This window comes from Notechis scutatus, chromosome 2 (assembly GCF_049901735.1).
Source record: "Notechis scutatus isolate UNSWTSFEM ecotype Mainland chromosome 2, rNotScu1.2, whole genome shotgun sequence".
In the NCBI taxonomy this organism is placed as follows: Eukaryota; Metazoa; Chordata; class Lepidosauria; order Squamata; family Elapidae; genus Notechis; species Notechis scutatus.
In genome coordinates this window covers 264,263,952-264,291,415 of record NC_142010.1, presented here as the reverse complement: position 1 = coordinate 264,291,415, position 27,464 = coordinate 264,263,952, and the positions used below count along the sequence as shown (strand labels likewise).

The window sequence follows — 27,464 nt, the reverse complement described above, 5'->3', positions numbered from 1 at the left end:
AAGAGCACACAATAGATACAAACTCAAGGTTAACTGCACCAAACTTGATTGCAGGAAATACGACTTCAGCAACAGAGTGGTCAATGTCTGGAATCCTCTACCTGACTCTGTGGTTTCTTCCCCAAACCCCAAAAACTTTAACCTTAGACTGTCTACTATTGACCTCACCCCTTTCCTAAGAGGTCTGTAGGGGGCGTGCATAAGCGCACCAACATGCCTACCATCCCTGTCCTATTGTTTCTTTTATTTTTCTTCTATGTACCCATTTCATGTATTCATAACTATGTATATACTTATACCTATTATCTTGTAAGCGATTGACAAATCAAAATAAATAAATAAAATAAATAAAAGTTGTAGGTGCTCCATCACTGGAGGTTTTTAAGAAGAGACAGGACAGTCACTTGTCTGGAATGATATGAGCCAGCCCTGTGCTGTAGCTGCCAAAATAGCCAACACAGTTCTAGGCTGCATTAACAGAGGGACAGAATCAAGATCACATGAAGTGTTAATACCAATAGAGAATTAATATCAATATAATGAATATATGTAAACTGTAATTGTTATGGTACAAGATATGCATACCCAGATGACATACTGTTTAAATAGAAGATGGATTGTTTGTTTTAAAATAAAACAAATAACTCTTTAAAAAAAAGAATATAAATCCTCCATTCCCTACCATTCAGTTAGAACTGAAGAAGCTTCTTGGATAAGAAGAGAAACGTTTTCAACAACAACAACAACAACAAAACTCCAAGGATGTCTAGTTACCTTTTGGAAAAAGCATCTTTGGGACATCCATGGCCTGGAGGACTGGGAATCTCCATAAACCTCTCAAGAATGAGAGTTGGGGAGAGAGTGACAGGTCAGTGAGACATTTAAGAAACTACATTTCTCAAACACATAGAAGTTGACTCAAAATCCATCCCCAGAAAATTGTCCTACCTAAGCTGCTCCATTCAGACTCTACTCCAGTTTGTTCAGTATTGGATTTCTTCAACCTATCGCTGTTCCTTTTCTAGCCAGCTAGCCTTGGGTTCCATGGGGAATGTTTGAATTTAAAACCTAATTCACACCAATAATGGGCAGGGGAACCCTGAAAAGTGAAAGCCATAAATCTAATGCTCATTGGAAGGGTTGTTGGTTTGTTTTTTTATTGCCCAATTGTTTCCTCCGAGACGTTGGGTGTCTATAGGCAATGGTCTGAAAATGTACTCAATTAATTTCTCCTTTCATGCTTAAGTTCTCTGTCTTCATTTCAGCCTCTTTCCAAGAGAAACTAATACTACAATGCTGTTTTGTTTTGTTTTTGTAGCTACTTAGGAAGAAATGGCACAGCCGTGAGTCCAAGTCTCCAATCCTGTCCATGTTACCTTTTATTTATTTATTTATTTATTTGATTTGCCAATTGTTTACAAGATAATAAGTATAAATGTATACATAGTTGTGAATACATGAAATGGGTACATATAAGAAAAATAAAAGAATAAGAGAAACAATAGGATAGGGACGGTAGGCACGTTGGTGCGCTTATGCACGCCCCTACAGACCTCTTAGGAAAGGGGTGAGGTCAATAGTAGACAGTCTAAGGTTAAAGTTTTTGGGGTTTGGGAAGAAACTACAGAGTCGGGTAGAGTATTCCAGACATTGACCACTCTATTGCTGAAGTCGTATTTCCTGCAATCAAGTTTGGTGCGGTTTACTTTGAGTTTGTATCTATTGTGTGCTCTTGTGTTGTTATGGTTGAAGTAACCTTGAATTTACCTTGAATTTACCTTGGAGTAAATCCCATCAAACTCAATGGGATGTCTTCTTCAGGAAGCACACACAGGTTCACAATGTGGGCTTCCCCTGTTCTGCAGGATTTCCCATAAAATAGAGTTACTTATGTGAGATGGTTGGCCATATAATTCTAGTAAATAAATCAATCAATCCTACACAACTCCCTGTTCCATGCAGGAATCCAACTATCCTTGACAGGTGGCCAGCTGATCCTCATTTGAAAACCTCCAACAATGACAAGACCATTACTCTTCTACAAAGACTTAACTGTTGCTTAAGTGATCTTACAACCAGGATCTCCAATAGATCAGGACCAACCTTTCAAAAATAGCAGAATAATAGAATAACAGAGTTGGAAGAGATCTTGGAGGACTTCCAGTCCACCCCCTTGCTCAAGCTGGAGACCTTATATTATTTCAGATAAATGGCTTTCCAATCTCTTCTTGAAAACCTCCAGTGATGGAGCATCCACAACTTCTGAAGGTGAGTCGTTCCACTGGTTAATTGTTCTCAGTGTCAGGAAATTCTTCCTAGATTGCTTCTCTCCTTGATTAGTTTCCACCCACTGCTTCTTGTCCTGCCTTCAAGTACTCCGGAGAATAGGTGGACCTTCTTTTCTTTCTGGCAGCCCCTCAAATATTGGAACATTGCTACCATGTCACACCACTTCTGAGAAAACATTGGAAGGATCCAACAGAAGAGAATATCTGTAGCTCACAGATGAACTGTGAAGTCCTTGGTGCATTGATGATGTTACCTAGTTTGGTAATGAAACATCTGTAAGAAAACCACCAAGTTCAGAGAGTACCAAATGATCCTGCATTGGAAGGATCTTCAAGCTGGATTAAAAAAAAAGCTGGAGATGGTGCTAAAGAGTATCAGAAGTTGATTGCCTCTATCTTTCCTTTTCCCTCTTTACACATTTTTTTTCCTTTTCATTCCCCTTCCCTTTTAAAATTTCTCTTTATATTTTATATTTTGATAAACCAAGAAAAAGTTTAATTTATAAACTGGAGATGGTCTTCCCTAAATGTCTATGAAGATTCTCCATCATCCAGGTCATGGTTGTTCCAAAGAGTGCTTTTCTTCAAGAAGCAACTGGATTTGTTGTTGTTTTTTGAAAACATTTCACTTCTTATCCAAGAAGCTTCTTCAGTTCTAAATTAAGAACTTCCCTTCTTTCAGAATGGATGAAGCTTCTTGGATGAAAAGCGAAATGTCTTAAAAAAAACCTAGAAAGTTCAGTTGCCTCTTGAAAAAGAACCTTTGGGACATGGTCTTCCCTACAACCAACCAACCAACCAACCAACCAACCAACCAACCAACCAACCAACCAACCAACCAACCTCCCTACCTCCCTACCTCCCTACCTCCCTATCTATCTATCTATCTATCTATCTATCTATCTATCTATCTATCTATCTATCTATCTACACACACATATATACAGGTTCATTTATTTAATTGTAGGCAATAATAGCCAAATAGTGTAGTAGACATATTGTACTCCTAGCCCTTATGATTTTTCTACTTGGATGCACAAACCTCACATTTGTTGTTATAGAGGAATGTCCAAAATTGTTGGCAGCATGGAAAATATTATAATCAGATTTATAATTTGGATTGGAAAGAAAAAAACAATAAATTGAGATATTTGATGCTTCATATCCAAAGAAGCATACCCTTCATGTTCACATTAACATTTTATATATTTTTAATTGTTGAGCCCAGTAGTATTAGTGGAGTCAATTCTGAGCAGGTAAGGCTTTAAATGAGCAAATAAAAAAGGTTATTAAAAAAAATAAAACATTATGATTTTAAGAATAAAATCACTCAAATATAGAGTAGTAAAATTTACAAATACTACTAACTAGATCTCCAGATGCGATGGTTGGCATATAAGTTGAATAAATATCAGTAACTATAATAATAATAATTTCGATCAGACAGGCATCTGCCACATAACCCCCAGACATAACAAATGTCAATAAGAAAGACAGCAGAATAGAAGAGAAAGGGCTGGAGAAGATGGCAAAATACAAAGACTTTCAAATAGAAAGAACTATTCACTCTGTGGAAAAAGAAAGCAAAAATAGTCCTAATAGTAATGGGCACCTTGGGTGCAATCCCAAAACATCTAGAGCACCACTGGAACACCAATGGCATTGACACAATCCCCATCAGTCAATCACAAAAGGCAACTTTATGCAGAACAGCTTACATCCTGCAACACCTTTAACACCATCAAACAACAACATCTGTCTAGCCTAAGTCCTTGGGAAGGACTTGATAGGTGGACAAAAATACCAGATCCAGTCTGAACATCTGGCTGACTTTGCGATGGACCATAATAGTCATAATAAAAGTTCTACCAAGGTTTTGGAAGTCTCACTTGAGAACTTGCTGTAGGAGATGAGAAGGCTGAGCTGGAAGGTGGAGTTAAATGCATCATCAGTTTGGAACCAATGCACAGCCACAAGAGACCCAAATTCAGCTCTCCCATGAACTCTGTTGACCCTTATCTAGCTCCAATTTACCCTTGACCTTTAGTAGATCAGATTCTTGCATATAAGTAGCAATAAGAAACTCTTCATTACTTTGAACTCAGCGAGTTTGCCAAAATGTTGATGATAGCCAGCAGAAGAGACGGTGGTGTCCGGAACCAGAAGAAGGAGTTGGAAATTTTGAAGACTAGAAGCAACTAATAATTAAATGCAGTCTACTTTTTCAGGGTTGATCTGCAAGATTCCCCTCTGGAGAATGATTTCAGAAACACTTAAGATCAGGAGAAGTTGGTTTGACCTGTATACTTGGCAAAGTTATTTTGCCTTGTGATGTCAACTTCCTCTTTGCTTATTGTGGATGGACTAATGGTATCATATTTCAGCTGGGAGGTGTAGCCAACAGACATAACAGAATAACAGAGTTGGAAGGGACGTTGGAGGTCTTCCAGTCCAACTCAAAAAGGAAACACTATACCATGTTCAGACAAATGATTGTCCAATCTTTTCTTAAAAACCTCCAGGGTTGGAGTAACCACTGATTAATGGTTCTAACTATCGGGAAATTAAAGAGAATTAAAATCTAAATTCTAATTCTAAAGAAACCAATAGCTGTCCATTCTAATTCTAAAGAAACAAATAGCTGTCTCTTCTTTAAAAACTCCACTATTGGAGCAGCCACAACTTCTGGAAACAAGTAATTAATTGTTCTCACCGTCAGGAAATTTCTTCTTATTTCAAGGTTCTCTTCTTGATTAGTTTCCGTCCTTTGCTTCTTGCCCTGCCTTCAGATGCTTTGGGGAATAGATTGACCTCTTTCTCGTTGTGGCAGCCTCACGAATATTGGATACTGTATGTAATAGGTACATAACTTGTAAGGTCAAGGTTGCTTTTGTGGAATATTTACACGATACAGGTAGCCCACCCCTTATGACCATAACTGAGCCTGCAAGAAGAATGGATGGGCTAAAACAGAAGTCTCCAAACTGGGTGATTTTAAGACTTGTCGACTTCAACTCCTAGAATTCCTCAGCCAGCCAATTCTTTAAGTCCACAAGATTTAAAGTTAGTGGTGGGATTCAAAAATTGTTACTACTGGTTCTGTGAGCACGGGTGGGTGTGGCAGGGGAAGGATACTGTAAAAATCTCCATTTCCACCCCACTCCAGGGGAAAGTTACTGCAAAATCCCCTCCCCCACCCCATTAACCTGCTTTCCAGCTCCATTCTCCTGTGCAGGGCAACCAAAGAAGACCCAGATGATCAGCTGGGACTCAATGGGAGGCAGAGAAGAGATGGGGGCGGGGCCAGTCAAAGTCGGTATTTGCCAGTTCTCCAAACTACTCAAAATTTCCACTACCGGTTCTCCAGAACTGGTCAGAACCTGCTGAAGACCACCTCTGCTTAAAAGTCACCCAGTTTGGAGACCCCTGAGCTAAGAGAACATCACTGAATCAGAAGACTCTTATTAAAATGCCCATGTCTGAGAAGAGGCTGAAATGTAGGACTTTTCTGACTATTACCACTCCCGTTCTCAGCTCTAACCAGCCTCCAAGAAAAGCAAATCTCGGCTTATATCAAACTTGGGAATTGATCTGGTCCTCCTGCAACCTGCCAAGGGTGATTTAATGTCAAGAGATGGCTGACTTTAATCTCAAGACTCAGGAGAAACAGTCTAAGTTCTTTGGCTGAGTTCAAAGTCGAGCCGCTGCCAGGTTTTGTCCAAAGGCACACAATACTTTTCCTTTGTTTTCTTTTTCTTCGCAACCTTCCCCTGATCCAGCAGGACAGCCGCAAAAGGCAGAATTAAGTTAGCAGGTCTGTGAGAATTGCTTTTTTTTCTTTTTTCTTTTTTACCCAGGGAGAAATAATTCCTACTCTCTCAGCATAGCAATCTGCAGGCGCCTGGATCAGCCAACTGCTGAATTTTTCTCCCATTAAAGGCAGCTAATTGCAAACATGTGGCATTCAACAGCAGGATACCTGAGCACAAAGCAACATCAAGGTGTATTTCAAGGAAGCAGGGATTTAAAAAAAACAAAAAACACCACCAAATATATAAAATAAAAAGGCCTGGCTTTCTGCATCCGGGTCCAGAATACAAAACATGTCCTCTGGTGGCAGGTTTTATAAATCTGGAGGAGATGGTGTGCCCCCATATGCACAGGCACACAAATACACACACACATACACAAATGCCGTAGGTTTGTTCACATAGACTATTGTGTGAAGCCCACATTGTTATAAATGGACTCACCATCTTCCCCTTCCTCATTCCCTTGCATTCTTCCACTCCTCCCTTCCTTCCTCTCATCCACGCTCAAATATTTACTTTCAATTTCCATCGTTATCCCTCCCTCCCTCCTCCCTTCCTTCTTCATCCATCTACCCTCCTTCCCCACTTCCCTTCCCTTCCTTCTCCATCCATCCTTTCCAATCTCCCCCCTCCTCCTTCCTCCCCTCCCCTCCCTTCCTCATCCATCCATCCTTCTTTCCATTCTCCTTCCTTCCCCATCCTTCTTTCCTTCCTCCCTCCCTCCTCCTCCCTCTCTTCCTCCCTCCCTCCCTTCTCCTTCCTCCTTCCCTTCCTCATCCATCCACCCTTCTTTCCATTCGCCTTCCTTCCTTCTTAATGCTTCTTTCCAATCTTTTCCCTTCCTCCCTCCTCCTCCCTCCCTCTCCCTCCCTCTCTTCCTTCCTCATCCGTCTGTCCTTCTTTCCATTCTCCTTCCTTCTTTTTTTCCTTCTTTCCAACATCCTTTTTTCCTCCTCCTCCCTCCTTCCCTCATCCATCCATCCATCTTTCTATTCTCCTTCTTTCCTTCCTTTTTTGTCATTTGCATATTACAGCAAAATGAAAAAAGAAGAAAGTTCATTATTTTTTTAAAAGGGGGGGGGGCTGCAAACATAACCACTGCACAGCACCTAGACTTCTCACATTGTGAGCTACAGAGATACAGAGGGGTTGAGACATTTTTATTTATTATCTATTATGCTTTTCATTGCTCTCTGTACCCAACCCTGCTAGGCAAATGCTTCAGCCAAGATAGCAGCATATAAATATATGAAAGCAATAAATAAGAATATAGACATTCCCAGAGATAGAAAGAAAGCTCTTCCCACAATAATGTCAGAACTTCCTTGGAAGAACTGAAAATGGAAAGAGAGACAATCAAGCTATTTCCAGTTTTGCAATAGTGGTGAATACCTGTAGCTCAGGTGTAGGATGAGCACAGAGGTTCGTTCTCCGAGCTTGTGGGTTGGTTTCAGAATGTTTTGTTACCTGGCTAGGTAACATCTTCAGCGGAGTTTAGAGGATGTCAGTGTCCATGTTCTTCTGGTTATAAGGGCTTTGTGTGGTTAATGGGTCTTGTGATGAGGAGGTCTTGTGATGGATCAGGTGTGGGTCACATCAATTGGTTTGACCCATCTGACACCTGACTGATCACTGACACTCAACCAACACACACAACCCCTCCCAACCAGCACTTCACCTCCCAATGACCCTCACCTGACATGTCTTCGCCATCACAAGACCTTCACTTGACCTGACCCACACCTGGCCCATCTCAAGACCCATCACAAGACCCTCATCTGATGTGACCCTTTCCTGACCCCTCACAAAAACCCATCACCAGACCCATTAGATAGATAGATAGATAGATAGATAGATAGATAGATAGATAGATAGATAGATAGATAGATAGATTGATTGATAGATTGATAGATTGATAGATTGATAGATTGAAAGATACAGAGATAGATACAGATATAGAGAGTGAGAGTGAGAGTGAGAGAGAGATGATAGATAGATAGATAGATAGATAGATAGATAGATAGATAGATAGATAGATAGATAATAGATAGATAGAATTCGTTATTGGCTCAGTGTGGTTGGACACACAAGGAATTTATCTTGGTGCAAATGCTCTCAGTGTACATAAAAGAAAAGATACATTCAACAAAATTCAAGAATCATCAGGAACAACAGTTAACAATAGTCATAGAGTACAATAAGCAATCAAATCATACTAAGAAATCGTAGTTCTGGTGTGGACTGATAGTAAAAAAAATTGAATCCCACCACTGGTGTGGGGGGTATATTTAATGATTTTATTGCCCAAACTATTAATATTATAGGATGCCTCTCTTAAGATAAGGCAATTTACTGAAATTTGGTCATTTTAAGAGAAGTGGACTTTAACTCCCAGAATTCCCCAGCCAGCGTTGCTCATGAATCATAGAATCATAGGCCCAAAAGGGACCTTGGAGGTCTTCTAGCCCAACCCCCACCCAAGGCAAGAGACTTTATACCAGGGGTGTCAAACTTGCGTTGTCACATCATTGTCACCTGACATATTGTGACGTTTTCCCCCTTCACTAAACCGGGGGTAAGCATGGCCAGCATATGACGGATCCAGCCCATGAGTGAGTTTGACACCCCTGATTTATACCATCCTGGACAAACGGCTGTTTATTTGTTTGTTTGTTTGTTTGTTTGTTTGTTTATATATTTATTTATTATTTAACAACTGCTTACAAGATAATAGGTATAAGTAAAAACATAGTTATGAATACATGGATACATATAAGAAAAATAAATATATATATATAAAAGAAACAATAGGACAGGGATGGTAGGCACATTGGTGCGCTTATGCACGCCCCCTACAGACCTCTTAGGAAAGGGGTGAGATCAATAGTAGACAGTCTAAGGTTAAAGTTTTTGGGGTTTAGGGAAGAAACCACAGAGTCAGGTAGGGTATTCCAGGCATTGACCACTCTGTTGCTGAAGTTGTATTTCCTGCAATCAAGTTTGTATCTATTGTTTGCTCTTGTGTTGTTATGGTTGAAGCTGAAGTATTCATTGACAGGTAGGACATTGCAATGTATGATTTTATATACCATAATTATAATATATACATATTATAATATTAATGATGTATGTATGTATGTATGTATGTATGTATGTATGTATGTATGTATGTATGTATATGTATGGTATTCAGCTTTGTTCGGGTATTTTCCCACGTCATTATAGTTGTGCTTTTAAAGTTGTAGCAACGTTTCAGCAGAATCTCACCAACGTCATCAGGCTTCTGTACTGTGTTCGTCTGTGTTCATCGAACACAATACAGAAGCCTGATGATGGCAGATGAGATTCTGCTGAAACGTTGCTACAACTTTAAAAGCACAACTATAATGACGTGGGAAAATACTCGAACAAAGCTGAATACCATACATGTAAGTACCCACGAAAACTTAAGAATATATATATATGTTTTCTGAGGATCTCACGGGTATTTGTATGTGGATCTTTGGTTATTCGGGTTTTCTCCCGAATAAAAGATTGGCTGTCCAATTTTCTGCTGCAATCCTTCAGTGATGAAGCACCCACAACAATTCACCCACTACAATGACACAAACAGCACTGCTATTGTTTCCGAAGATTCCTTCCAGAATCTTCCAAGTGGGAGGATAAGTACATACAATGAAACAGATGTTGCTCGCTCTTTTAATCAGAATTTTTCCCCCTCAACTTCTCATTCTAGCAAAGACTTGACGATTTCTTGCAAGCTTCTTGCAAAGTTTTCTAACCAGAACCAGCCGAGCTGTGCTTCCAAATTCATGAAGTGCTGCCCTCTGCTGTATTCAGCTGCTGTCTAGAAATAGATATTTTTGGGGAGGGAGGTGGGGTATGGTACACAGAATACTGCTGATAAAATGCTGCCTGCAGGAAAAAACTGCACAGAAACATGCACAAATCTTTTGGGCAGGTTAGAAAGAAAGACATCACATTTTGCTAACTGATCCAGAAATGATAGTTGTGGAAAAATATGCTTGATAGTTATCTAGAGAGCATACTTTTGAAAATTGGTTGGGAGAACAAAACAGAGAACAACACTGATGATGTTCCCTAGTTAGGTCATGAAACATCTGCAAGGAAGTAACCAAGCTCAGAGAGCACCAAAGACCTCACAGTTTAACCTTGAGCTCCAAATACTCTCTTTTCTTTGGGACGATATCTATGAAAAGTGGCACTTTGTTTTTTCCAAAAGGGCAAATGGACTTCCTTGGGTTTTTTTTCCCCATGAAAACACTTTGCTTCTAATCTAAGAAGTTTCAGTTCTTCTTGGATGAGCAGCAGAATGTTTTTCAAGGAAAAAAAAAACAAGGCAATCCAGTTGCCTTTTGGAGAAAAAAGCACCTTTGGGATAACCAAGACTTGGAAGATTGAGAATCTTCATAAACAAGGACAACAGACTAATGGAGTTGAAAGGGGCCTTGGAGGACTTCTAGTCTGACCACCTGCTCAGGAAGGAAACTATATACCATCTCAAATAAATGGTTGTCCAATCTCTTCTTGAAGATCTCCAGTATTGGAGAACTCCAACTTCTGGAGGCAATTTTTTTCACAGATTAATACTACTCATTGTCAGGAAGTTCCTCCTTAGTTCTAGGGTGCTTCTCTCCTTGATTAGTTTCCATCCATGGCATCCTGTCTTGCCTTCAGGTATTTTGGAGAAGAGGTTGAAATCCCTCTGCCTTCCTTAAGAGAGGCAGAGTTTTCTATGTCTAATGAAGGATGTTGTTCTTGTTGGTCGTAAAGTTGTGTCCAACCCATTGCAACCCCATGGACAACATTCCTCCAGGCGTTCCTGTCCTCTACCATCTTCTGGAGTTCATTTAAGCTCACACCAACTGTTTCAGTGACTCCATCCAGCCACCGCCTTCTCTGCCATCCCCTTCTTCTTCTATTACCCTCAATCTTTCCCAGCATTAGGCTCTTCTCCAGTGAGTCCTTCCTTCCTTCTCATTAGGTGGCCAATGTATTTGAGTTTCATCTTCAGGATCACACCTTCTAAAGAGCAGTCAGGGTTGATCTCCTCTAGGACTGATCGATTGGATCACCTTGTAGTCCAAGGGACTCACAGCACCATAGTTCAAAGGCCTCCATTCTTTGGCGCTCAGCCTTCCTTATGGTCCAACTTTCACAGCCATGCATGACAACTGAGAAAACCAGTTTAATGAGGGAAGGGTCCTGAATCGCTTTTGGAAACATCATCTGGAGAGAAAGAGAGAAAGGATGCCATCTCTACCCAACCAACCCTGCACAGACATGACTTCCAGGAAGCAATGCAGATGGGTGACTTTGTGCTAATGAAGCCCCTTCCAAATGCATCCTCCATACCCCTGAGATCTCTCTCTCTCTCCTGCCTGTGGATTCATGTCTTCTCCATTTGACATCATCGGGAAGAGTGCCTTAAAAGGCTGAGCCGAATGACTTCCCCGCAAACGAATCTGCTTTCTTTCTCCTCATTATTTGTTGTGCACATTAGCATAGGGTCACCCTAAAAGCTTATTTTTTCCCCCACTGAGATCCTCTGAGTTAATTATCCAAAGAGCAACAGGGGAAACAAAACAACAACAACAGAGGAGAGAGAGAGACAGAGACAGAGACAAACATGAAGTGGTGTTATGAAGTGGAAAGTGAAAACGTAACAGACGTATAACAGAATAACAGATGGAAGGGGCTTTAGAAGACTTCTAGTCCAATCCCCTGTTCAGGCAGGAAACCATCTATATCATTCCAGACATATGCCTGTCCAGTCTCTTCTTCCCCACAGGCTTGCGGCTTCTTCTGGAACTTTCCACAGCCTCGAAGGCCTGCTGAGACCAGAATTTTAGTTCTGCCATCTCAACATATTTACCTTTGAACCCATCATCAAACTCATCAGATTCCTGATCAACCGTGTCCTCTCTAGAAACAGGTGGGTTAGGAGGTTAAATTGTAGGCTGAACAGCTAAAGGAAGTAGGTATGTCTCATTTAATGAAGAGAAGACCTAAGACAGACATGGAAGTGTCTTCCAATTCTTGAAGGTCTGTCACAGGGAAGAGGGGATTGGACTAGATGATCTACAAGGTTCTATTCTATTCTATTCTATTCTATTCTATTCTATTCTATTCTATTCTATTCTATTCTATTCCATTCCATTCCATTCCATATTTTCTACTCTACTCTACTCTACTCTACTCTACTCTACTCTACTCTACTCTACTCTACTCTACTCTACTCTACTCTACTTTACCTTGCTCTAATTTTTTTCTGTTATATTTCTATTTCTATTATTTCTACTCTATGGTATTCTCTATTCCATTCTCTATTCCATTCATTACTCCTACTCCTACTCCTGCTCTCTCTTCTCTTCTCTTCTCTTCTCTTCTCTTCTCTTCTCTTCTCTTCTCTTCTCTTCTCTTCTCTTCTCTTCTCTTCTCTTCTCTTCTCTCCTCTCCTCTCCTATCCTATCCTATCCTATCCTATCCTATCCTATCCTATCCTTCTTCCTCATTCTATCCTATCCCATCCCATCCTATCCTATCCTTCTTCCTCGTTCCATTCCATTCCATTCCATTCTTCTCCATAGTACCCAAAAGCAGGACAAGAAGCAATGAATGGAATCTCTTCATCAGGAGTTCCAACATTGAAATGAGGAGGAATTTCCTGGAATGACTAATCAATACAAACAGCTTGCCTCTCAGAGTTGTGAATGCTCCATCAATGGAGATTTTCAAGAAGAAGAAAAAAAGGACAACCATTTGTCCGGGGCTGGTAATAAGGACTCCTGCCATGAGCAGGGGTTGGATTAGAAGGCACCCAAGGTCTCTTCCAGCCTTATGATTCTACATAGGTTGTACGTGCTCCTTGATCTCATGGTGTCAAGACTGAGTAGCAAGGAAAACATTTGCACCAGGGTGACTAATGCATCAAGGGCTCCCCTTTCTGGACCGTTCAGAAGTAGACAGTGGTGATTTATTCCTGGCCCCCTCCCCTCCAGCCCTGTAGGCCACTGCTTAGCCCAGATCTACCTTTGAACACAGTCAAACGTTGCAATTGATGTAAAATGAGGTGGCTGGGCTGCTGTCCAGGGTTGGATGCAAGGATGGGTTGGACGCCTGCCATGAGAGATTGGCACGATCTACCAGATGCCAGTCATAAGTCAAGGTGTTGGTGTTGACTTTCAAAGCCTCCAAACTCCTTAAGAGTTAGCTGATCTGAGGGAGGGTCTCTCCATCCGTGAGTTTGCCCAGCTCATGTGATGGCTGGGGGGTCTCTTTTGAAGATGGCCCAACCCAAGAACCTTGGATATTGAGTGTGTTGAAGGCGGTGGTTGTTTTCTACCGGTTTGGTCCGGTTCTGCAGAGCCGGTAGCGCCGATGAGCCGTGGAGACTGAACCAGTTCTCTCCGCTGCTCTGCTGTTGGGCCCACCTGCCCACCCAGGCTCCCATATACTCACCTTTATCCCCTTCTTTTGAAGCACAGGTGCTTTGCGCGGCACAGGAGAGTGGCCCAAGGCAGCTGCTGAAGTGACAGGGAGAGTGCAAGCTTGCAGGAGGTGAGTTGGAATGCCTTTCTACCTGCATGAACACCTCTGCCCCTGTGCAAATGCACATTGGGCGCACACGCTCACACAAAGTGTGTGCACGTGCCCAAAGTGCACCCACCAAGCCACGCCCACTGAACTGGTGGTGAAATCTTTGAATCCCACCACTGGTTGAAGGGGGTTCTCCTCTTGTGAGGTATCCTGGCTTAGGGATCATCTTCTCAGAAAGGGACCTGACACCCCCCACCTTCCCCAGAGTTACAAAACGGAAGGAAACACAGGTAGTCCTTGACTTACACTGATGATACAACGGCGCCAGAAAAAGGGACCGAAGGAGCATTTTCTACCCTTATGACCGTTGCAGCCTCTCCCTGGTCACATGATCAAAATTCAGATGCTTGGCAACTGACTCACATTTATGATTGTCACACGGGGTCATGTGATCTCCTTTTGCGACCTTCGGAGAAGCAAAGTCAACGGGGGGAAGCCAGACTCACTTAACAACCATTTTACTGACTTCACAACTGCAGGGATTCCCTTAACCACCATGGTGAGAAAGGTTGTAAAATGGGACAAAACTCACTTAACAACTGTCTTACTTAGCCACGGAAATGGGCTCGATTGCAGTCGTAAGTCAAGGACTACCCACCACTCTCTTTTTTATCTCTCTCTCTCTCTCTCTCTCTCTCTCTCTCTCTCTCTCTCTCTCTTTTTTTTCTCTCTCTCCGTCTCTCTTCCCCTCTCTCTCTCTCTCTTTCTCTCTCTCTCCTCTCTCTTCTCTCTCTCTCTCTGTCTCTCTTTCCCTCTCTCTCTCTCTCTTTCTCTCTCTCTCTCTCTCTTTTCTCTCTCTCTCTCTCTCTCTCTCTCTCTCTGTCTCTCTCTCTCTCTCTCTCTCTCTCTCTCTCTCTCTCTCTCTCTTTCCCCCCCCCTCTCTCTGTCTGTGTGTGTGTCTCTGTCTGTCTCTGTTTCTCTCTTTCTCTGTCTCTCTCTTTCTCTGTCTCTCTCTCTGTCTCTCTCTCTCTCTTTTTTTTTCTCTCTCTCTCTGTCTTGCCTCCCTCACTCCCTCCTTCCTTCCCCCCCTCTCTCTTTCCTTTGCCAAGCTTTTAGCTGTTAAACTTGTTTTAATTTTTTTATGGTAACTCCCTTGATTTTTATTGTTCAGCTTTATATTCTGAATTTTGTTTTATTGTTATAAGTTGCTGCGTGTGCTTATATAAGCAAAAAGAGAAGGCATGAAGTTAACACTCCCAATGCTATATAATACATGGCTCAGAGCTTCAAGGTGGAGTAAGACGAAGGAAATCTTAAAATAAGGAATATCAGTTCAACATCTATTTTTTTTTAAATCAACCAAGCTCTCTTTATAAACTTCTTCCACCCCAATGCATTTTTCCCTTTCTTTTTTAATGCAGAATTGCCACTGAAAAATCCTTTTTGAGATGCAAAACATGGCTTTGAGGAAAATGTCAGAACTGATTCCTCACAAACAGTAGGAAACTCTGGAGGCATAAATTTATGGCGAGATGCACCATTGTCGTTTGAAAACATGCCAAGTGGGTGCAGATCTAGACAATCTTTGGGCTCCTGGAGAGGCAGACATATAGCCTGAGGACCCCAACTTGTTCTCTCTTGATGGAAGAGAAACACAGAAAGCTCTTGGCCCAAAGTGGAACTATTGATCTTTAAGTTGGTCGGCAAAGAACATTATTTTTCAGCTTGAAAAATACCTGCCAATGAGTTTGCCATAATAGAAGAGAAAAGTTTGGAGCTCCCTGGAAGCCTGGCACTCAGACAAATCGGCCATCGACAGGCACAGGGAGATAAACAACATCTACACACCATTTCAAAAAGCGAAAACCAAATCAAAAGCCAACCAAAACCTAAAAGACCACAACGCTTCCTCAGCAGCAATCAACCTCCAAATAAACAGAGATGGACACCAAGAACAAGAATTAAACAATACCCCAATCAAGGAATTAAAAGTTACTAACAGTAAATTACAGCCCCATCAAAGCACCACTAAGAATAGTGGCATAGAATCAAGATCACATGAAGTATTAGTAATGCTTAATAAAACCCTAATAAGGCCACACCTGGAATACTGCAACAAGTTTTGCTCACCACACTACAAAAAAGATGTTGAGATTTTGGGAAAACTTCAGAAGAGCAACTAAGATGATGAAAGGCCTGGAGACTAAAATATACAAAGAACGGTTGCAGGATTTGGGGTTGGCTAGTCTGGAGAAAAAAAGAATTAGCAGTGACATGATAGCAGCATTCCCGTATTTGAGGGGTTGCCACAAAAAGGAAGTGGTCAACCTATTCACCAAAGCACCAGAAGGCAAGACAAGAAGCAATGGATGGAAACTAATCAAGGAAAGAAGCAACCTGGAATTAAGGAGAAACTACTTAACAGTGAGGACAATTAACCAGTGGAACAGCTTGCCTCCAGAAGTTGTGTGTGTTCCATCAGTAAAGATTTTTAAGAAGAGACTAGGCAGTCATATGTCTGAAATAGTATAGGTTCTCCTGCTTGAGCAGGGGGTTGGACTAGAAGACCTCCAAAGCCCCTTCCATCTCTGGTTCTGTTCTGTTCTGTTACATTACATTCCATACCATTCTATACCATTCTATACCATTCTATACCATTCCATTCCATTCCATTCCATTCTATTCCCTATTCTATTCTATTCTATTCTATTCTATTCTATTCTATTCTATTCTATTCTATTCTATTCTATTCTATTCTATTCTATTCTATTCTATTCCATTCCATTCCATTCCATTCCATTCCATTCCATTCTATTCCCTATTCTATTCTATTATTCTATTCTATTCTATTCCATTCCATTCCATTCCATTCCATTCCATTCCATTCCATTCCATTCCATTCCATTCTATTCTATTCTATTCTATTCCATTCCATTCTATTCCCTATTCTATTCTATTATTCTATTCTATTCCATTCCATTCCATTCCATTCCATTCCATTCCATTCCATTCCATTCCATTCCATTCTATTCCATTCTATTCTATTCTATTCTATTCTATTCTATTCTATTCTTTTATTCCCACTGACAGGGCAAGCCACTTGTATAGAAACAGAGAGCAAACCTCACCTCCTCCTAGCACTGATGTTGTTATCTAGGTGGGTCATGAGTATTCTTGATGGTTCCTTGATTGGGTTGTGTTTTCAAAGCCATCTGGGTGAGTCAATCCCCAGGGGACAGTGAATTCCAGTCCTGCCTTAGGCGTGAAAGCCAACTGGGTGGTTTGGGGCTAATCCTTCTCTTTCTTTCAGCCCAACCAACCTCACAGGGTGGTTGTTGTAGGGAAAATAGGATGAGGTAGGATGATTTGTTGTGTCCACCTTGATTTTTTTTCAAAAATAGAGACCAATCAAAGGCAGGATTAAAAAAAAAAATACAAACAAATAATACAATATTTTTTTTTCCTGATGTTACAGGCTTAATGGGGACTCAGTACAGCTTTGAGCAGAGTTGAATTATTCCCAAACGGTTTGTAATCCAGAAAAACTAGAGAGCCGAAGAGTAATTTCTGTCCTCACAATGTGAGGTGTTTTTTTTTTAAAAAAAATCTGTGGGTTGTAACTATAAGCAACCGATACCGAAGAGCAAAGTATTAGAAGGAAACAGAAAGAAACATGTTATAGCATCGCTCTGATGTTTAGTATTGTGCTGTTCTGAACCTGGACATGGCGTCGAACAAGAAAGAGTCTTTTCCAAGAAAACTCTGATGATTCCCTCCCCAATCTATGTTGGCACGGTTAATTTAAGTGTAATTTATTTAGAAGTGAAGTGCTAGTGTCTCATACAAGACACAACTCTTTCGTACAATGTCCTTAGTCAATTCGATAGGAGCAATCAATGGGCTATTGACAAGTTCTCCGTCTTTTATTCTCCGCATGTCATATCAGTTAGTGCCTAACTCATCGGAAAGAGTTTCCGACAATTGACCACAAATTGATGTCTTTTCATTGCTATTCCTCACCCTCCACCTCTTCCTCCTCCTCTTCCCCTCTTCCTTCTCTTACACCTCCTCTTTTCCTGCTACTTCTCCTCTACTCCTCTTCTTCCTGCTCTTCCACTCTTCCTCCTCCTCCCCTCTTCCTATTCCCGCCCCCCAGCACTGATGATGTTACTTAGTTGGGTAATGAAACATCTGCAAGAAAACCACGAAGCTCATAGAGCATCAAAAACTCTAGTTATCCTCCTCCTCCTCTTCTCCTTCCACCTCCGCCCTCCTGTCCCTGAATAAAACACAATGGATGGAAACGCATCAAAAGAGAGATCCAACCTAGAACTAAGGAGAAAGTTTCTGACAGCGAGAACCATTACTCAGAGGAATGAATTGCCTCTAGAAATTGTGAGTTCTCCAACATCACCGGAGCTTTTAAAGAAGAGATTGGACAGCCATTTGTCTGGAAGGGTGTAGGGTTTCCTGCTTGTGCAGTGGATTGGACTAGAAGACCTCCAAGGTCCCTTCCAACTCTGTTATTCCGGAAGTTGCATTCAAACCAGACACACCTCTTTGCCCTTCGGTTGTAAACTGGGCATCCTCCTTTCAATGTGGGTCTGTCTATTAACATCTCAACCCCCCCCCCCCTCCCAAAAATATATATATCTTAAGGCTCACAAATCTGACAGTGGGAGGACTCTGAGCTTTGTCAGCTGCCTGCGTTCAGCTCCTCTCCCTGGTTCCCCAAGCCGAGATAAGACTGCCAACTTCTCAGGCAAAGATATGGATTTCCCTATCTTCATTCCATTAACTTTCTAAGCAGATATGAAATACAGGTGTCCCCTCTGTTTCAATTAGACCATATCAGAAATCTCTCCGAAGAAATCTCATATAGATCTGTGTAACGTTGCAAGTTCAACAGTCTGGAAAACGCTGTCTCATCAGCAACTAACAATATTATTACAGATTCCTGCCTCCTCCTCCTCCTCCTCCTCCTCCTTCCTTCCTTCCTTCCTTCCTTCCTTCCTTCCTCCCTCCCATCCCTCTCTTCCATTCCTTCTCTTCCTCTCTTCCTCCTCCCCTTTCTTCCTTTTTCCCTTCCTTTTTCTTTCCTCCTCCTCCTCCTCCTCCTCCTCCTCCTCCTCCTCCTCCTCCTCCTCCTCCTCCTCCTCCTCCTCCTCCTCCTCCTCCCCCTTTAAAGACCAACTCGTATGGATTTTTTCTCTCCAACCACTGCAGTCCTTCAGATAGCAATTAATTTCCCCCATAAATGAAATACCTTTCATATTCCTTTAACCAGGACAGATTAAATTGACATCTAGGTGGCCCTGTTGACCGGCCTAACCTATCCTAAAGCTTTGCAGGAATTATTGGATTATTTTCCCTCCTCCTCCTCCTCCTCCTCCTCCTCCTCCTCCTCCTCCTCCTCCTCCTCCTCCTCCTCCTCCTCCTCCTCCTCCTCCTCCTCCTCCCCTCCCCCATTTCCCCACCCTTCCAATTTCTTCTCGAAAATGGAAAGGGATTAAGTTCGGATTAGATTAGCGTTTTAATCAAAAAGTTTTTTTTTAAAGATGAATGGTTGATATTTTTTGCTGGGATAAGACTCTGAAAGATTCTCACTTCCCTCCATCTCCAAAGGCAAAGATGCATGAGCTTGAACTCAAGATGGTTTTGCATTTCTCATCTCTTCCCATCCGTGATGAAAATAGCAACGCAACTGAGGAGGACAATTATCCGTTAAGGTAAGTATGCCATAGAGTGGGACACCATCCAAATTATCCCCGTGGTTACTCCATAAGGCAAGGATTCACATTTCCACCCTTCCCCAGCAGCTAAGGGCTGGTTGATTTCCATATGCGGAACACCAGGTGAAGACACCTGGAAGGTAGCTCTAGGTAGTAGCATAACCCACCAGGGCTGCTTCCAATGGTGTCAGCCTTCGCTTCCTGGTTTTCCTCCTCGGTGAACCCAACACAGGTTAGAATCACTTTAACGGCCTTTACTCTCTAGTTCAGGATAAGCAAGTGGCTGGCCTTCAGATGTTTTGGAGTCGCACTATTCAGTGTCGTTGCAATTTTAAATGGGTTACTAAGCGAACTTTTGTAAGTTGAGGACTTGCCTGTACAAACATTGCAAGGTGTTTGGTTTGGTGGCAGCAGCGCCTCAGATAGAAAGTCCCTACAGAGAGTGGTGAGGACAGCGGAGAAGATTATAGGAAGCTGGCTTCCCGTTATTCAGGATACTGCTTATAAGCGCTGTGTATTTAAGAGCTCAAAATATTGTTAGAGACCCCACACACCAACTTCATGCTCTGTTGCTTCCCTCTGGAAGGGGATTTTGAAGTATTTCTAGAAGGACTACCAGATTTGGTAACAGCTTTGGTCCCTATGCCATCCTTCTGGTAAATTCACGAGATTCATTTTTCTCGCCATGTAGATGTATAGATCCGAACTAGACTGTGTTATTTCTCTGTGTCATATAATATATGTGGGCATATACATAATTTTGTATTTTTATTTAGTCATGTTTATATAGTGTAGATTGGAGGTAGTGACCCTTTGAGAGCTTTATGCAGTGAAATTTCATTTTAATGTATGCCTATTGGTGTACATTCAAAGTGACAATAAAGTCCTGTTCTGTCCTGTCCTGTCCTGTCCTGTGCTACGCTACGCTATGCTACGCTATACTATACTACTCTCTATTTTGTATCCAATCCTATCCTATCCTATCCTATCCTATCCTATCCTATCCTATCCTATCCACTAGTTTCCTATATGGTGCCGGATGCAATTCAAGGTATTGGTTACCCTCTATAAAATCCTTCATGTCATAGGGCCATATTATTTGTGAGACTGCCTGCCTCCAATTGGCATTCTTTGTCTGCCGAGATACAGCACACAGGGCACATTTTAATTTCCCTCTATGAGACAATGTCACCTGGAGGTATAATCTCTAAGTTGTAGTGCCTGCTCCCTAGAACAATATTTGCTAAAATTCAGATAGCCCTGGCTCCGCTAGTATTCCCCAAGTTCCTGAAAATTCATTTTTTTTTTTTGCCCTGGGCATTGAACTACAGTGTGATTAAACCCAGAAATGAAAGGATCTCGATGGGAATTTGCTGGAAGTAGATTCATTTATTCTGCTTTGGGTGTATGCGGTGCTTTGGTCTCTGTATTTCTAACCATATGCAAGATAGGGACAGTTTGTGAGCTAGATGAAGATGGGAATTAAGCCAAGTCAATCAATAAATCACTCAATATAGAACTAAGGATAAATTTCCTGACAGGGAGAATAATTAACCAGAGAATTGGCTTGCCTTCAGAAGTTGTGGTTGCTCCATTACTGGAGGCTTTTAAGAAGAGACCGGAGAGCTATTTGTCTGAAATGGTATAGGTTCTTCTTCTGGAGCAAGGGGTTGGACCAGATGGCCTCCAAGGTCCCTTCCAACTCTGTCATTCTGGTAATTAATCAGAGGAACAGTTTGCCTCCAGAAGTTGTGGGTGTTCCATCACTGGAGGTTTTTAACAAGGGACTGGATAGCCACTTGTCTGGAATGGTATAGGGGCTGGACTAGAAGAGAAGCAACCTAGAACTAAGGAGAAATGTCCTAACTATGAGAGCAAACAACCGATAGAACGGCTTGTCTTCAGAAGTTGTGGATGCTCCATCACTGGAGGCTTTTAAGAAGGGACTGGGCAATCATTGATCTGAAATGGTATAGAGTCTCCTGCTCAAGCAGGTAGTTGGATTAGAAGATCTCCAAGCTCCCTTCCACTAGTCTATGTTCTATGACTAGAAGACCTCCAAGCTCCCTTCCAACTCTACCATTCTACATTCTATGAGTAGAAGACTTCCAAGCTCCCTTCCAACTCTACCATTCTATGTTCTATGACTAGAAGACCTCCAAACTCCCTTCCAACTCTACCATTCTACATTCTATGAGTAGAATACCTCCAAGTTCTCTTCCAATTCTACTAATCTATGTTCTATGACTAAAAGACCCCCAAGTTCCCTTCCAATTCTACCATTCTACGTTCTATGACTAGAAGACCTCCAAGCTCCCTTCCAACTCTACCATTCTACATTCTTTGACTAGAAGACCTCCAAGCTCTCTTCCAACTCTACTATTCTATGTTCTATGAGTAGAAGACCTCCAAGCTCTCTTCCAACTCTACTATTCTATGTTCTATGACTAGTAGACCTCCAAGCCCTCTTCCAACTCTACTATTCTATGTTCTATGACTAGAAGACCTCCAAGCTCTCTTCCAACTCTACTATGTTCTATGACTAGAAGACCCCCAAGCTCCCTTCCAACTCTACCATTCTATGTTCTATGACTAGAAGACCCCAAGCTCCTTCCAACTCTACCATTCTACATTCTATGACTAGAAGACCTCCAAGCTCTCTTCCAACTCTACTATTCTATGTTCTGCGAGTAGAAGACCTCCAAGCTCTCTTCCAACTCTACTATTCTATGTTCTATGACTAGTAGACCTCCAAGCCCTCTTCCAACTCTACTATTCTATGTTCTATGACTAGAAGACCTCCAAGCTCTCTTCCAACTCTACTATGTTCTATGACTAGAAGACCCCCAAGCTCCCTTCCAACTCTACCATTCTATGTTCTATGACTAGAAGACCCCCAAGCTCCCTTCCAACTCTACCATTCTACAGTCTATGACTAGAAGACCTCCAAGCTCTCTTCCAACTCTACTATTCTATGTTCTACGAGTAGAAGACCCCAAAGCTCCCTTCCAACTCTACTAATCTATGTTCTATGACTAGAAGACCCCCAAGCTCCCTTCCAACTCTACTATTCTATGTTCTATGACTAGAAGACCTCCAAGCTCTCTTCCAACTCTACTATTCTATGTTCTACGAGTAGAAGACCTCCAAAATCCCTTCCCTTTGTTATTCTGTTATTCTACTACTCATTACCCAGAGAATCTTAGCTTTGATCCAATGCATCTGAAAATCAATTACAGCCAAAAACATGGCAAAAAAATATCCTAAGATCACAGGAGGCAGTAGAGAAATGAACATTTAGCAGAAAGGGTTCATCCCATGGGGCACAGTCATTGAGATCTGGGCAGCCTACAAGTTCCATATATTGTTATTATCTAGGGAATCATTTTACTCGCTTCCAGAAAAAGTTATCAAAACCAGGTAGGCTAGTATTATACACCCATTTCTGCTTCCTTCTTTTTAATGTGTAAAATAATATTTAAAAAGCAATGAGATGTGATCAAAGGCTAGGTTTTCTTTCTTAAAAAAGTAGGAGCATCTCGGGAGAGTAGAAAAGCTTTTTAATTAATGAATTCTGGAGGAGGAGTGGGAAAAGAGCTAACTGATGGCATTCAGATTGTTGTAATTATTAATTTCTTCAACAAAGTGATGCATCTCCAGGTGCGCTACCTATTGACTATGTCTTCCTTTCATGCTAACGATGCCATCTCCTCTTTAGATGGAGGGAAGATGAATGGAATTAAAACAGACTGTGATTGCATGATGGGCAAGTTGAAGAACCGTTTGTAGAATTGTCAATATAGAATATTCCCTCCTGTACATCATTCTCAATATTCGGAAATACCCAACAACTGATGTATCCTAATGGAAAGCAGATAATACCTGAAGCTGGGTGTCATCATCATCCAAAGAAAGAACACACCTACCCACACCAATAGGTCAAACCACTTGTATATAAATGCAGAGCAAGCCTCACTCCTTCTATAGCACTGATGAAGTTACTTGGTTGGGTAATGAAATGTCAGCAAGGAAAACTTCTACAGAGGCTCTCAGTCATTCAGGTCACGGTTGTCCCAAAGGTGCTTTTTCAAGAGGCAACTGGACTTTTGATTTTCCTTGAAGATGTTTCGCTTTAGACAGATGTTCATTGCCTTTTGAAAAAGCACCTTTGGGTCATCAAGAAAACAACTAAGCTCAGAGAACACCATCTCTCTCTCTCTCTCTCTCTCTCTCTCTCTCTCTCTCTCTCTCTCTCTCTCTCTCTCTCTCTCTCTCTCCATCTATCCACCCATCTATCCATCTCTGTTTGTATCTGTCTGTCTATGTCTGTGTGTCCATCCATCCCTGTCTGTGTCCATCTCCATCCATCCATCAATCCATCCTTACTGTCTGTCTGTCTGTCTGTCTATCTATCTATCTATCTATCTATCTATCTATCTATCTATCTATCTATCTATCTATCTATCTATCTATCTATCTATCCATTTCTGTCTGTCTATGTCTGTCTATGTCTATGTGTCCATCCATCCATCTATCACTGTCTGTGTCTGTCTCTTTGTCCACCCATCAGTCTGTCCATCCATCCATCCATCCATCCATCCATCCATCCATCCATCCATCCATCCATCCATCTATCTATCTGGATGGACAGACAGACAGATAAATAAATACATAGGTGATAGGTGATAGATGATAGATATTTATGATATGATATGAATGGGACAGAAGCTTAACCAATTCAGGTCTCATCAATGAAAACATTCTTGCTTTTCATTTTCCCATTACAACTGTACTGTAGATAGCACTAGCACTTAAACTTATATACCACAGTGCTTTCCAGCCCCCTCTGTGCAGTTTACAGAGTCAGCCTCTTGCCCCCCAACAATCTGGCTCCTCATGTTACTCACTTCAGAAGGATGGAAGGCTGACTCAACCTTGTGCATTTCAGGATCGAACTGCTGGCAGTCAGCAGAGTTCACCTGCAATACCGCATTTTGACCACTGCACCACCACAGCGGATGCCAACTGTCCCTGTGTTACCCCTGCTTTTCACACACAAGTTTTTAAATGCCTTTCTTGGTTTCCATTTCTCGAAAACACCCGGGAATCAATGTTCATGTTGTTATACATAATGGCATATTTCCTGTAGCCTTCGGGCCATTTTCACCACGGCTACGCAATTCCTCTTAGGAACAGGGCTACAATGTTTTAACTTATGATGTGATTATTCAGTTCGCTGTAACTCCCTTGTCTCTTTTGAACAGATCTGGATGCCTTTGTCTTTCTCTATGCTACTAAAAGGAAAAAAAAGGGGGGGGAAAAGAAAACAAAAACAAATGAGAGTTCCCAATTGAAGAAGAAGAAAAAAACATGCATATAATTTCTATATGTACAACAACACTTCCTAACTATGAGAATAATTAACCAGTGGAACTGCCTTCCTGACTTCCACCGAGGACCTGTATACTGCATGAGTCAAAAAGAGGGCTGTGAAAATATTTACAGACCCCTCACATCCTGGACATAAACTGTTTCAACTCCTACCCTGAAAACGACGCTATAGAGCATTGCACACCAGAACAACTAGACACAAGGACAGTTTTCCCCCGAAAGCCATCACTCTGCTAAACAAATAATTCCCTCAACACTGTCCAACTATTTACTAAGTCTGCATTACTATTACTATTAATCTTCTCATCATTCCTATCACCCATCCCCTCCCATTTGTAACTGTATGACTGTAACTTGTTGCAGTATCCTTACGACTTATATTGACTGTTTCCTAGTATGATTTGTTGCTTATTTGTACCCTATGACTATCATTAAGTGTTGTACCTTATGATTCTTGACTTTTGATTAATTTATCTTTTCTTTTTATGTACACTGAGAGCATTTGCACTGACAAATTCCTTGTGTGTCCAATCAGACTTGACCAATAAATAATTCTATTCCATTCCATTCCATATTTTCTATTCTATTCTGTTCTGTTCTGTTCTGTTCTCTGTTCTCTGTTCTCTGTTCTCCATTCCATTCCATTCCATTCCATATTTTCTATTCTATTCTATTCTGTTCTGTTCTGTTCTGTTCTGTTCTCTGTTCTCTGTTCTCTGTTCTCTGTTCTCTGTTCTCTGTTCTCTGTTCTCTGTTCCATTCCATTCAATTCCATTCCATATTTTCTATTCTATTCTGTTCTGTTCTGTTCTATCTGCTTGTCTTCAGAAGTTGTGGGTGCTTCATTACTGGAAGCTTTCACAAAGAGACTGGACAACCATTTGTCTGAAATTGTATAGGGCAGGGGTGGAATTCAAATTTTTTAACAACCGGTTCTGTGGGCATGGCTTAGTTGATGGGTGTGGCTTGGTGGTCATGTGACTGGCTGGGTGTGGCCAACTCAACATCACTCACATCGAGGCACGCATCTCCTCGCCTGGCCTCTCATGACTCTGGGGATGCTGCAACAGTCGTAAGCGTGAAAAATGGTCATAAGTCCCTTTTTTTCAGTGCCACTGTAACTTTGAACGGTCACTCCACACAAGCAAAGTACCAGCAAAGGAGCGGGGGAAAAACTCCAGAGAAGTTCCTGAGACAGGAAGTCTAGTCCTGCCAAGAATGTAATAAGGGTTAACGGAGAGGCAGTTTCTATAAGCAACACCAGAATGTTTCCTTCCAGCCTTCCTTACAGGATGAGGCCAGTAATTTCTTCTAACAACCGATTCTCCAAACTGCTTAGACTGTTAACAACCGGTTCTAGTGAATAGGTGCGAACCTGTAGAACCCCACCCCTGGTAGAGGGTCTCCTGCCTAAGCAGGGGGTTGGACTAGAAGACCTCTAAGGTCCCTCCCCACTCTATTATTTTATATTCTATGACTTACTTCTGATTTTCACACCTTCAACCATTGCAGCATCCCCATGGTCACGTGATCAAAATTGCGGTGCTTGCCAACTGACTCGTATTAATGATGAGTTACAGTTTTCCTGGAATCCTGCAATCAACTCTTGTGGATCGTCTGAACAGCCAAGTCAAAGGAGTAGAGCAGAGTAGAGTAGAGTAGAATAGAGTAGAATGGAATAGAATAGAATAGAATAGAATAGAATAGAATAGAATAGAATAGAATAGAATAGAATGGAATGGAATGGAATGGAATGGAATGGAATGGAATGGAATGGAATGGAATAGAATAGAATAGAATAGAATAGAATAGAATAGGATAGGATAGGATAGGATAGGATAGGATAGGATAGGATAATGGAATGAAGGATAGACTAGACTAGAGTCTAGAATAGAATAGAACTTTTGGTAGTGTAGGACTTTACTTTTCTCTCCATTGGATTTCATTTTGTTAGATACGGCCCAGTGTTCTAGTCTGTCAAGATCCATCTGGATCTTGAGCCTATCTTCTTGGGTGTTAGCTATTCCTGCCAGCTTAGTATCATCTGCAGATTTGGTAAGTTCCCCTTCTATTCCCTCATCTAAGTTGTTAATGAAGATACTGAAGAGTCCTGGGCTTAAGACGGAACCTTGTGGCACCCCACTGCTTACTTCCCTCCATGTAGACTTAGACAATTAAGGACTACTCGTTGAGATTTAACCTGGAAATAAGGAGACACTTTCTGACAGTGAGAACAATCAACCAATGCAACAGAAGTTGACCTTGGAAGTTGTGGGAGCTTCATCACTGGAGACCTTCAAGAAGAGATTGGACTTCCATTTGTCAGAAATGGTGTAGGGTCTCCCGCTTGGGTGGGGGATTGGACTAGATTATCTACAAGGTCCCTTCCAACTCTGATTATCTGTTATCTGAGTACGGTTTGTCAGCCAGTTACAAATCCATCTGATGGTTATGCTATCTATCCCACTTTTTTCTTGTTGGAAGGGACCTTGGAGGTCTTCTAGTCCAACCCCCTGCTCAGTCCGGAAATCCTATACCATTTCAGATGAATGGTTGTCCAATCTCTTCTTGAAAGCCTCCATTGATGGAGCAGCCACAACTTCTGGAGGCAAACCTTTCCCCTGGTTAATTGTTCTCACTGTCAGGGCATTTCTCCTTAGTTCTAGATTGCTCCTCTCCTG

The 27,464-nt window shown here is 41.6% G+C and overlaps 1 protein-coding gene and 1 long non-coding RNA gene across 21 annotated transcripts in view; one reads left to right on the top strand and one right to left on the bottom strand.

The window, feature by feature from the left end:
* CELF4 (CUGBP Elav-like family member 4) overlaps positions 1-27,464 on the bottom strand; it is an 823,187-nt gene that overhangs the window by 605,394 nt on the left and 190,329 nt on the right. The gene's annotated exons all lie outside the window — the stretch shown is intronic.
* LOC148132622 (uncharacterized) lies at positions 19,276-25,089 on the top strand. The gene is made up of 2 exons (XR_015747375.1): positions 19,276-19,389; positions 24,657-25,089. It is a non-coding gene; the product is annotated as an uncharacterized LOC148132622 (long non-coding RNA).